We start from the raw sequence: 10,704 nt of genomic DNA on the forward strand, positions 1-10,704 counted from the left end.
GTCCTTGAAGTATTCCTTTTTTTTTTTTTTTTCAAAAAGCTAAGAGTTGTCAATGTCTTCTCTCTTTTTTAAAACATTATTTAATTTTATTTATTATTATTATATTTCAATTTGCTATAGGGCATGTGTGCTCGTGAGAGAGAAAGAGAGAGAGAGAGGACAAGAAAGCAAGCCACTAGGTCTGGAACTCGAATCACTCTGGCCATGTGGGAGTTGAGCACCTTAACCACTATGCAACCTGCTGACCTCAACCAGTATCTTCTCTTGATTTGAGTTGTTTTGTTTGACAAAGATACCATATTACAGGAATTGGATTTTTTTTGTTTGTTTGTTTGGATGAAAGATTTACCTGTGACTGTTTTTCCATTTGGGCCATTCTGTCCATCACAGTCTTAAATTTATAATACTGATGGGTGATTACTAGAACAACATTCCCTACTTAGGCTCTAATTGAATGGTGGTTTTCACATTATACAGTTGTTAGTACGCATCAAGCTATAGTACTTTGCTTTATACATAATTATTACCTTTTGACTTCGGGATCAACTGCTTAATAGATGAGACAGGTAGATAAAATGTATTTATTTATTTATGCTATAGGGTATGTGTGCTTTCTGGAAACACAGAGAGAGAGAAAGACAGAGAGGGGGAAAGCAAGAAAGCCCCAATCTCAGGAGGAATGGCCATGTTGCAATCCATTCTCTTTCATTCTCTCAGGATTTAGAACACACACGCACATGCACCCAGCATGTTTTTGAAGCTGCTGGGTGCAAAATGTAAATTGTGCAGTCAGCTATATGGGATTCAGCTGCCTTAACCACTATACCACCTTGTTGGCTCTCAATTTAATATCTAATTTTGCTTTATAGTTGTTTACCCAAAGTAGCTTAGAGAAAATTGCCATAATGGTTTTTTTTTTAATCAAATTTACAGATCTGTTCTCCTCTCCCATAGGAGCACCAGAGCCTCCAATCAAAAATTTTAAGAGAAAATTTTGCTATAGGGTGCATGTGATCACTGGAGAGACAGAGAGCAGCAAAGATATAGAAAGTAAGAAATTACTCCCAAGGGAAGATAGACATGTGACAATCCCTTCTCCTTCATTCTCCTCTTGGGATTTTGAACATGCATGCACACAAACCCAGCGTGAGTTTTAAACCATTCGGTCCAGGACTGGAACTGTGGTCAACCATGTGAGAGTCCTGAGACGTAACCATTATGCTATCTGCTGATCCTGCATCCAAACAAATTTTAAAAGCTCAAGTATGTTAGAAAAGCAATGAGCATTTGGATAAAAAGGAGGGGGGGAATCGCATATATAACCTGAGATCTGAAACATTTTCCCAACCAGGAAAACTACTACTTTTCTAAGGCTTCCCACCTGCCAAAAAACACAGTATTCATTCCCTACTGCAAATTTTTCTACCTGCATTGAAATAATTCCCCAAATCACCATTCTCTTCAATTGCATTGAAGACCAGTTTTAGCCCCTATTTTGTAGTCAGTTTTGAAATACTGTAGCTTGAATCAAACATTGATTTAAGAAGCTTAATGTAAAGATGCTTAAATGGAGAGTAAGATAAAAAATCCAGGTTCAACATTGTAGAAGTAATAATATATTTAATATTAATTTTCTTGTGTATATGTGCCAGGGTATATTTTATGTATGTGAGTCCTTCCTATAATTATTAAATGTAAGGATAAATGAAAGAATAACCAAAGAGCTGGCAGAAATATGTCACATAAAATCTTTATGGGATCTGTTTTCATACATTTTAAAGAGTACATTTGTTTCAAAGTTTATCATTAAGGATTCTCAGGCCTGAATTTTTCTAAGATTATCTGATTATATTAGCATAAAACACATCACATATTCCATGAATCATAATACTTACATAGAATTATAGCAATTAGGTTACTTCAAATTTAGTAACTTACTTTCTTTTCTTTTTTTTTTTAAGTTTTTTTTTTTTTCCTATAGGGTGCGTGAACTTGTCAGAGAAAAAAAAGAGAGAGAGAGGGAAAGTGAGAAATCACCACCCAGCAGGATGGCCATGCCACAATCCCTTCTCCTCCATTCAATTTCAGGATTTTGGGCATGCGTGCCTATGTGCCTGATGTGTCTTTCAAGCTTCAGGGATTGGGACTCAACTGCAAAGTTAGCCTTGTGGGATCCAGCTACTTTAACCACAACTTCACCACTTGGTCCAAATCTATTAATAATAACTTTCAATGTATTATTTTACATAAGACTATTATAACATGAAATATTTCCTGAAATATTTGACAGAACACATCACAGTTTAAAGTATTTCAAATAACCTTTTCTTGTCTATTTTTTCTGGTTACAAAAGTGATGCACACTGAATATGAAAAAAAAATTTTTAAGAGAGATTTTTGCTGCAGGGCATGTGCACTCATCAGAGTGAAAGACAGCCAGAAAGCAAGAAATCATCTCCCCTGGGGGATGGCCACAACTGCAATCCCTTCTCTATTCTCTCGAGATTTTTGAGTATGCATGCATATGAGCTGCTGGGCCTGGGATTCAAACTGCAATTGACTACATGGGAATCCAACAACATAACCATGACAACATCTGCTGGCCCCTGAATATGAAAACACTGGAGTGTTTCAAGGCAAAAATAAGGCAAAAAAAAAAGAAGTTCTCTATAATTTCTACCCCAAATAACCACCCAAAACAGTATTACAAACTTAGGCCATCATGGATTGGTTGGAAAGAACTTAGGGAACTTTTTAAAATGTTATTATTATTTTTAACTTGCTATAGGGCATGTGCCCTCACCAGAGAGAGACAAAGTGAGAGAGAGAGAGAGAGAGCAAGTCACCAGGTCTGGTACTCAAACCACAGTCAGCCATGTGAGAGTCCATTGCCTTAACCACTATACTACCTGCTGGCCCTGGACCCACTTAGGGAGCTTTTTTAATGAAAACCTTCTTTATGAGACTATCTTTAAAACAACTATAACATGGAGAAAAAAAAGCTTCTTGAAGAAAATAAAAATTTGTTAGTAAGTACATTAAAATATATTCTATTATTAGGGGAATTTCAACCCATGACAATGCTAATGTTCTGAATCTATCAATATTGAAAGTTTACTTAGAAAAGTATTTTTATTAAGTATATTAACATTTGCATAAAACAACATCTAGAATACACTTTTGTTGCAGCATGTTTTTTAGGTAATGGAGGAATTTCCCAAAGGAAATTTCACTCACACATGACCATAGAGTTTAGAAAAATGTTAAGTGTTTGAAAATCATGAAGATCTCTTTTTAGTTGATTTACCTTTCTCTGGTTCCATTTCATTTTCTAAATAATATAGTTATCTGCAATGGCCAGTTCATGAGTGTTATAGTAGCAAATGAGTAATAAAAAGTGTTTTGAAATTATTATAAGAAAAAAAACCTCTGATCATCAATAGCTCTCCCTTTAATTTTAATTGGAATGTTGGTGATGTTACTTTGTTACCTGGAGCAAACATTCTAATTTATAATCTCATTATGCAAATTTAAAAATTTACAGCAAATGGCCTTAGAGTACAATTACCCTGCAGAAAAAAACTGGTATTTTTTTTTGTCAACACACAAACCACTATAAAATATAGAATAAATACAAGATTACAGGGAGCTTGGCAGATGTTGAGTTTAAATAACTAAAATAATTACAGGACCTCAGGCATGTCACATTACCACTATGAGTCTTGAATGCCCCATTTAAGAATGGGTATAGTAACACCCTTCCCAACTATGTCAAAGAAGTGCTAGATGGTATAAATGAAGTAATGTATGGAAAAGCTCACTGTACCCTGAAGAGTGATTCTAATATACATTATAAATTAGTTACTGTAACCTGCCTAGAATGTGGGTCAGCACCAGAGGTCAGAGAAGGGGAAGAAAGGCATTCTGAACAAAGGCAGAAAATAAATTCACTCTGTGTACAAGCATTTTCCTTCTCTTCACAAAAATAACTGAACTCAAAGAAGCATAGAGAATCATGCCTACCCAAGACTGGAGATTGGGCGACGATGGGGGGAATGGGGAGATGATGATCAAATGGTACAAAGCTTTGGCCCAGCTGTGGTAGCTCAGCGGTAATGTAACTCTCTCCAATTCTGGAAGGCATATGGAAGATTAAAGTTAAGTTCCCCAGTCAACCTCTACACCCATGATTCTGGTTGGCTGGGAAAGGCTGGGTAGTGGAACTAGGGAGGATCATGGAGTAAGACCATGTTGAGAGAATATCTCTCAGAAAGAAAGAGGAAGGAATGGAGGACAGAAGGAAGGAAAGAAAAAGAAATAAACATTGCCCCAGTTAGACACGATATACTGCACAGGGTGGTGAATATAGTACATAACAACATACTGTACATTTCAAACTCTCAGATTTCAAATGTTATCATCCTAAAAAATAACTATTTGAAGTGATGAACATTTTAATCTTCTTTATTTAATTATTCCATGTTATAAATCATGGCATTACTTTGTATCCCATAAACATACAGAATATAATTTGTCAATTTATAATTAAAAAATAAAATTTAAAAAATTCAGGTGAGTAAAAACTTCAAATGGAAGAATTCCCTGTTTTGGCAGTTTAGTGGAAAAAGCAGAGATGTCTCTGAAAGAACTAAACAGTGCTGGCAATTCCCAGACTCATCTAGAGTCACTAAAGTATGGATATTAACAGAGGAAGGGAATCAAGGGGAAAAATAAGCAAAACATTTAAGGGACAGAAAAATGGAAAATCATCTGTTAATGATAATGTATATGATAATACCTTTAACTGGACTAATATACAGTGTATTTATGCTGGGAAAATTCATTTTACAAGCTGTAATGATATACAGTGGTTGAATGCATTTAAAAATAAATAAGTAAATAAACTTTGGGGAAAATAGAAACCATCAGGATTTTTTTTTTCTTTTTTCAGATTTAGAGTGGGAAATTAACTCATGTTTCTTTTCTGGCTCAATAATGTTTCTGTCTGTGCAAATATGTAAATAGTAACTGACCAGTGTCATTTCTACTGGGATGTCTATAGTCTTGTCACAATTTTAGGTCTGAAACAGAACTGTTCATTTCCCTTCTAAACACATTTCTTGCATTGTCCGTCATTAGTTCTACCTCTATCCATTTGCTCAGGCAAAATCTAGAACTTCTTTCTTTTCATCTTTCCTTGACACCAACCTCTAAGTTCTGCTTCTAAGATGTATCCTGAGTGGAACCACTTTTTCCTAAGCTGGTCCAATATGTGAACTTTAGCCCAAACCACAACATCGTCTTTAGAAGACTGCCTATTTCTACTATACATCTCCTCCACCCCATTCTTTTCTGTTTTTTTTCTTTTTTTAAAGAGGTTTTGCCGTAGGGTATGTGTGCTCGCAGGAGAGAGACAGTGAGAGGGAAAGTGAGAGATCCTCCCACCCCCAGGGTGCATGGCCACACTGCAATCCCTTCTCCTCCATTCTTCTCAGAGAGAGAGAGAGAGAGAGAGAGAGAGAGAGAGAGAGAGAGAGAGAGAGAAAGAGAAAGAAAGTGAGAAATCACCCCCCAGGGGTTTGGCCATGCCGCACTTCCTTCTCTCGGGATCTTGGGTATGCACACATACACACCTGGCGTGAGTTTAAGCCACTGAATCCAGGACTCAAACTGCAGTCGACTACATGGGAATATAGTGACATAACCATTATGCCAACTGCTGGTCCCTCCTTTACCCCATTCTTCATAAAGCAGAAAGAATTAAATATATTTCAAAATTGCTTTTAGTAAATATTGAGCAGACAAAAAACAAAGAGATGTACATAAATGATAAAGAATTGTGCATTGATTAGGTATGGACTGAATGTTTGTCTCTCCCCGTAATAAATATATCAAAATCCTAATACACAATATGATGATATTATGAGGTATTACCCTTGGAAGGTGGTTAGGTCACAAGGGTGGAGTCCTAATGAATGTGATTAGTGCCTTTGGAAAAGGGACCCTAGAGAGTTCTCTCACTCTTTCTGCTCAGTAAGGATACAGTGAGAAGCTTGCTGCCTGCTACCTGGAGGAGGGCTCTCACTAGAACTGACCATGCTGGTACTCTAATTTCATACTCCCCAGTGTCTGGAACTGCAAGATAAAAATGCTGTCATTGTCGTTATTATTTTATTTCTTTAAAGAATTATGTTATTTAACTGTATTTATCCATTTACTTATTTTTATTTTGAAATTTGTTCAGAGAAGGATAGCATGAGTGAGAGAGAGTGAGAGAATGAGAAAGTGAGAAAGCAAGCCGCATGCTCTCAGATCCGGGACTCAAATAGTAGTTGGCCATATGGTAGTCCAGCATCCTTAACCCCTTAACCACCATGCCACCTGCTGGCCCCATGTCATTATTATTTTTTAAAGTTTACTCATTTCTTCCATGAGTGAGAGAGAGATAAAGTTCCCCCACCAGGGTCTTGATACCATGATTCACCTCCAGTTTCGGCCACTACTGGATCATGGGGGTGCATGCCAAATGTGTTTAGGGTGGATTTTGGACAAAAACCTGGAACCTTCCCATGTGTACCAGTCTTGCAGAGCATTGCATTTTACTGTTGTTCCACAAAGTGTCCCCTAATCCTTTTTTTCAAAAGACATTAGCCATGATATTGTGTCCCAGCTGCCCAAGCTAACTAAGATTTTCACCTACGTGCCTATCACCCAGGTAAAGAAAAAGCATTGCCTGTGAAGTTTCTTCTCTGATGTTATGTTTTTCTTCCTGAATCTGGGCTACCTCACTAATCTCAATTTTGTGTTTATTCATTCACTTTCATCTATTTATAGTTTCACCACATGCTTGTCACTCTGAATAGTGCATTGTTTAAGTTTTACTGTTTTTCTACTTTTTTCGCATAGTCTCATACACTCTACAATCTCCCACAACTTCCATTTTTCACTTACCTGAGATTTATCCACATTGCTGTGTGTAACTATAAAGCATTCATTTTCACCACACCAAAATACTCACATGCAGTGTGATATACACTGTAATGCATTTATCCATTCTACTAGTGAGGGGTATTTGGGTCATTGACATTTGTGGGTTTTTTTCTGTCCCAAATAGCTCTGCTTTGTGCATTTTGAATTAAAGGTTGTTTTAAAGTGGAGTTATTAACCATGTTAACCTCTTTGGAAGTATTGGTAAACCTATTGAATTAGTTCTCAGAATTAGTTTTTCTTTTTTTTTTTCTTTTTTGAGAGGTTTTTTGCTATAGGGCACGTGTGCTTGCCAGAAAGACAGAGAGACAGAAAGTGAGATATCACCCCCCTGGGGGGATGGCCACGCCATAATCTCTTCTCCTCCTTTTTCCTCTTGGGATCTTGGGCATGCATGCACATGGGCCTGGCATGAGTTTAAGCCACCAGGTCCAGGACTCGAACTGCGGTCAGCTACGTGGGAATCCAGCAACATAGCCGTTATGCCAACTGCTGGTCCCTCATCTCAGAATTAGTTTTTAAATGCACAAAATCAAATCATAGGATTATAAAAGAAAACATTTTATGGAAACACAGCTATAAAAATGTCAATAAATTTGTTATGTAGTATTAGATATCATTCTTTATTAATGCATTAAATAACAAGAGCTGGGAGTAGGTCTACTAATAATCTCCCTGATATTGAAGTAGTTATGAATGTGAAGAATATTTATACTCAGTTATCTCTGATAATTATAATGTGAGATGAAAATATCTATGTCTTTGGTGATAAAGTCACATGTACTTCTAATAGTACTGTGGCTTGTTGTCTATATTCACAAAATAAAGAAAATGCTAAATTTTATTTAGTGACTACTAGAAATAAAGAAGTAATTTTTCCCCCCATATAAATTCATATAACCTTCAAGTTCTACCTATGAGGGTCAGGTGGTGGCACAGCAGTCATGGGTTCCCAACAGAACTCACTTGAGAAAGGTCCTAGTTTCATATCCTGGGGCCTCCCTATATATGCTGGGTGTATGCAGATGTCTGTGATCCTGGCTGACTAAAGCTGAAGGTGAATAGTGGTGTGAATTCCTTCTTGGGGATGCCTGTCTCTCTTGGAAGAAATAAAAATAAAGTTTTAGGGGCCAGCAGGTGGTACAGTAGTTAAAGTGCTGAACTCCCACACGGCCAACTGTGATTTCAGTCCTGGAACTGGCGGCTTGCTTTCTTGCTTTTCCTTTCTGTCTCTCTCTGGTCAAATTTAAAAATAAATAATAACAAATAAAATTAAATAAGCAATTCTTTTTTATACTATCGAAAACTATTCCAGGGTATATTCCTACGATGGGAATTGTTTTCTTGTAAGATATGGGCATCTTATACAGGTTTTCAATGATGTTGTGCCAATTTATACACATGTGTATAATATATGTATGAACTGTACAACTGTTATATAGTCTATTCAGTCTGCTATTTAATGTGGTTAATTTATAGTTTCGGCCCACAGTTCTGGAGGCTGAAGAGTCCAAGATCAAGGTGCCAGCAGACTGGTCAAAGCTCCTTCTCCATTTCAAGGGTGACCTTCTGACTGTGTCTTCACATGTTGGAAAGGCAAAGTGGCTAAGAAATACCCTTCATCTTACTTGATAAAGGCACTAGACCCATTTGTTAAAGAAGAGCACTAGGGACCTAATCACATCTGAAGGCCTCACATTTTAATACTATATGAAAATTAGGATTCAACATAATGGATTTGGGAGGAACACAAATATTCAGACCATAGCAACACCCCCACAGCAGTATTTTAGTTCCCCTTGACCTTTTATTTGGTAGCATTTGTTAGTAACAGATTTCTTAATTTTGTCAATCAGGACAGTATGAAATATTATTATATTTATATTTAGCAATCCTCTGATGAATGCTGAAACTGAGCATCTTTTATGATTATTGGCCATTTAGGTTTCCTCTTCCATAAGATGCCTGTAAAAGTCTTTTGTTCATTTCTTTTTCCTCTTTGGTTTGTCTGGCTTAATTCAAAGGAATTCTTTATATACACAACAGTGGGAGTACGGGGGGAGGGGTGCCTTCGAAAAGTTCATGGAAATATGTATTATGAAAAAACTACTGGGACCAGCAGTTACCGTAATGGCTATGTCACTGGACTCCCACGTAGTCGACCACGGTTCTCGTCCTGGACCCGGTGGCTTAAAAATCACGCCGGGAGCGTGTGCATGCATGCCCAAGATCCCGAGAGAACGGAGAAGGAATTGCGGCGTGGCCATCCCCCCTGGGGGTTGATTTCTCACTTTCTGTCTCTATGTCTCTGTCTGTCTGGTGAGCGCACGCACCCTATAGCAAAAACCTCTCAAAAAAAAAAGCTACTTATGGATTTCCGAAATTTTGTCACCAAAATAAAGTGTTTTAATTCAATTTTTTTCCATGAATTTTTGGAATCTGCATTATATTTTGGACATCAGTCTTTTGTTGTATATGTATATATATAAAATCTCAGATATCTTATTCCATTTTGTGCCTTGTCTTTTTTCTCCCCTTATAATTTAAATGAATAGCTTTAAATTAATGTGCTTGAATTTATTAGTCTTTTTGCCTTATTATTTGAAAATTTTGTGCCATACTAAAGAAATCTTTTCTTACCACATGGTAATAACAATACTCTTCTCTGTTTTTTTTGTTTGTTTGTTTTTTGGACAGATTTTTGCTGTAGGGTGTGTGCACCCATGGAAAAGACAGAGAGAGACAGGAAGCGATAAATCACCCCCCAGCGGGGGATGGTCATTCCACAATCCTTTCTCCATTCTCCTCTTCGGATCTTGGGCACACATGCATATGGGCCTGGCATGAGTTTTAAGCCCCTGGGTCTAGGACTCGAACTATGTTAAACCACATAGGAGTCCAGGGCCTTAACCATGACATTACCTGCCGGCCCCTTCTACAATTTTAAGTTGTTTTATAACATAGAGTTATGAATGTGTTATAGTTTATAATTATGAATGTCGTATAATTTAGAATTAATTTTAGCATATCGTGTGAGTTGGAGGTCCAATTAATTTTTTTCCACATGCTTTACTAATGGTCCCAATTACCTTTTTGTGAACTCTATTTTTCTTTTCTACTGATCTTTTTTAAAAGAATCATTTACATACTTCTATTTATTATTATCTTTAACTTGCTATAGGGCACATGTGATCAACAGAGAGAGAGAGAGGGAAAGCAAGAAAGCAAGTTGCCAGGTCAAGGAATAGTCAGCTATGTGGGAGTCCAGTGCCTTAACCACCACACCACCTACTGACTCTCTTTTCCACTGATCTTAATGACAGGATTTCCATAAGCTATGTCCATTCATGGTGGATCTATCACTAGGATATCTATTTTATTATTTTAGTTAACTTATCTATTTGAGTGCTAAGGCCAAAAGTCTTATTTTCCATTTATGATAATTATAGAGTGTTAGTCCTCAGTAATAAATTAGCTATTCTAAGACCTGGCTCATTCACATACATTTAAAATTAGCTTGTCAATGTCAGAACCCAAACAAACAACAACAGAATTTCTGGGATACAGATTGGTATTGCATTGAATCTTTAAGCCAATTGTGGAGAACTGACATCTTTACTGTATTATATCTTCTAGTTCAAGTAGGAAGTATATCTTCCCTTTTATGTACTTCATTATTGCTTTATATGAAGTTCTATCATTTTCTCCATAAGATCT

General features: G+C 36.8%; 1 pseudogene; it reads right to left on the reverse strand.

Annotated features, from left to right (window-relative positions):
- LOC102484888 (pre-mRNA-splicing factor CWC22 homolog) overlaps positions 1-5,332 on the reverse strand; it is a 19,793-nt pseudogene extending 14,461 nt beyond the window's left edge.
- Positions 5,333-10,704: the final 5,372 nt, after the last annotated feature.

Source organism: Tupaia chinensis, unplaced genomic scaffold (genome assembly GCF_000334495.1).
Source record: "Tupaia chinensis unplaced genomic scaffold, TupChi_1.0 Scaffold143886_1, whole genome shotgun sequence".
Classification (NCBI taxonomy): domain Eukaryota; kingdom Metazoa; phylum Chordata; class Mammalia; order Scandentia; family Tupaiidae; genus Tupaia; species Tupaia belangeri.